The 2535-nt window shown below is 38.3% G+C and overlaps 1 pseudogene; it reads right to left on the bottom strand.

The window, feature by feature from the left end:
• Positions 1–287: 287 nt before the first annotated feature.
• LOC107137625 lies at positions 288–1548 on the bottom strand (annotated as a pseudogene).
• Positions 1549–2535: the final 987 nt, after the last annotated feature.

A 2535-nucleotide genomic window follows, 5' to 3' on the forward strand; every position in this document is an offset into this window, starting at 1 on the left:
TTTCGATGCAAGTTATTTTTCAGGAAATCCCCTGAGTTTTGAAAAGTTTGAAAAAAAAATACAAAAAGAAAAAAGAAAATCAGCCTAGTATAATATTTTTTTTTATGACTGAACTACTATACATCCGTAAGCAACTGTTCAGACACAGTGCTTCTGAAGTGTTCACCCCTCCCCACCAGATGCAAGCTGCATCAAGGAGAAGGTAGACTTCCCCACCTCTGCTCAGGCATCAGGAAACAGATTGGGCCATTGCTGCTGAGCACTAGCAGCAGCTGGAAGAGGCATCCCAAAGGGGTGATTGCAGCAGCAATCACTGGTGAGCCTGCCAGAGGTCCCATGGATGATGGGGTTGGCACTGAAGAAATTCCTGACATCATGTTTGTGCTGCTGATAGGTGTACTGCCCCCTGGCATGTTAGATGAACCCATTCGAGCCGTCCTTTACAACAGTGCAGAAATAGAGGTGTTCCATGGCCTGTGTTGCAGTGAGCCGTGACTGGTAGTCATACTACGGCAGCTCGTTCAAAGAAATACAAGGCCTCAGGGCTGACAGGGTGCTGGTTTTCACTATGTATAAAGCATTCCTATCGCTTATCAGAGTGTCTGCCCAAGATATCATTGAAACCTGGATCTAAATCAGTGTTGTATCTGTCAATATAGTCATATAAATCTTCTATCCCCAGAACCTTGGCTAGCCTCACCAACTGATCAGAATTGTCATGTCCATGGAAAAATGGCATCTTCTGGAAGATCATACTTGCTAGTATACAACCCAAGCTCCACATATCCAAACTATAATCATACATCTGAGAGTCTACAAGTAGCTCAGGACCTCTGAAGGTTGGAAAACAACTCTTGGCCAGGACAGTATATTCTTGGCCAGGATGGTAAAACTCAGTTAAACCCCAGTCTATTAGCCATAGCTTTCTGTGCTCATGATCAGTCATGACATTATGGGGATTCACATCTCTACGCATAATTCCCATGCTGTGATAATAATCCAGGGCCTTCAGAATCTCATACATGTAAAATTGAATATCATAGTCTGTTAACATCTGGTACAATTGCTTGAAGTCTGTGTTGCTTACATGTTCAAAAACCAAGACAGGGGTTCATGACACAGGGTCTTTTACAATGTTTGCCAGCATGATGTTGGGCCCTCCTCTCAAATTCTCCAAAATCTTTACTTCATGCAAAATTTTCTTCTTTTTTACTGCTTGAGAATTTTAACAACTTTTTCATTATTTGGGATGTTGATGGCTTCGAATACTTCACTATATTTACCCGGCCTAACTTTCAAAAGAGCTCGTAGTCATCTTGATTTCCCCATTCCACCACATGTGATTCATAATCCCAGTACTCTTGGGGTCCATGTGTATTGATATCTGTGTAAACTCTGGCCCTGTGTGGCATGGATCCTGACATGTCAGACAGGTTGGCGGGCAAAGCTGAACTTGAGGCTTGAAGATCTGGCAGTCACTGTGTGCATAGACAGCTGCAGGTAAGACCTTGTTTCAGACCTATTATCTTCAAACTATGGTGGCAGTGGCAGTGGCTCTCTGCTCTCCTCACATAGACAATAGGGAGCTCAAATGGTTCTCTTTTCCTTTGAAGATGCAATAAGTTTCCCTCAGTACCCTCATGCATATCCATGCTAGTTGAAAAGAAAGATTATCAAATCTTTTCTGAATGTCTTCTCAGAATATGGAGAAAGGAGACTTTAATATGTAGAGGCCCAAGTCTACTACTGGATTTAATAGGAGGATCATCAAAAGAACTCTAAACTTAGAAGCTAGGGACTAGATCTGTATCTTCTCCCGTTATTACTTCATAAACAGTAGCCTAAACTGCACATTAGTTTTCTCATCTGTAAATTATGGAAAATGTTAAATTAGCTCACAGAATGGTTTTGTGAGGATGATATGAGATAATGTAAACAAATTTTATAAATTTTAAAGGCCTAGTTAGTAAAAATATAAGATGGAATATTCATTTCCTCTGACCAGGGCAAGCTATAACAATATTCCAACTCTCATCCATGATTTGCCTCTCTCTATATTTCAGGTACATTGCTAGAAGGAATAAAGGATATTTTGTTTGGGTGGAAGAAAAAAAAATCTCACAATTTTAAAAAGTATTTTGTTGTTGTTGTTGTTCTAGCTATAGACTTCGACTTCGATATGACAAAATTTTTAAAGAAACCAACAGCAAATGCAATATCCACAGTCAAGGAAGACTCAAAATCAATAATAAAGGTTTGAAATATAATAATTATTTTTAAAATGTTCTTGTTTACTTTGCCGTATAATTGGAATTGACCACCTTCACATATGCAATATTAGTTATTACATTCTCAGCATGTTTTAGAAAAAATTTTAATTATCAAAAGAGTCTTTTTAAAGATTAATTTATTAAGGTAATATCTTAATATTAAAAAGTTTTATTTTCTTCTGAAGATATCACCATCTCTAATGAAAAAAAATCATAGCATTTATCTTTTTCTCACATCATTTCTTGTTATTGCTTCTCCTTGGGT

This window comes from Marmota marmota, unplaced genomic scaffold (assembly GCF_001458135.2).
Source record: "Marmota marmota marmota unplaced genomic scaffold, marMar, whole genome shotgun sequence".
Classification (NCBI taxonomy): Eukaryota; Metazoa; Chordata; class Mammalia; order Rodentia; family Sciuridae; genus Marmota; species Marmota marmota.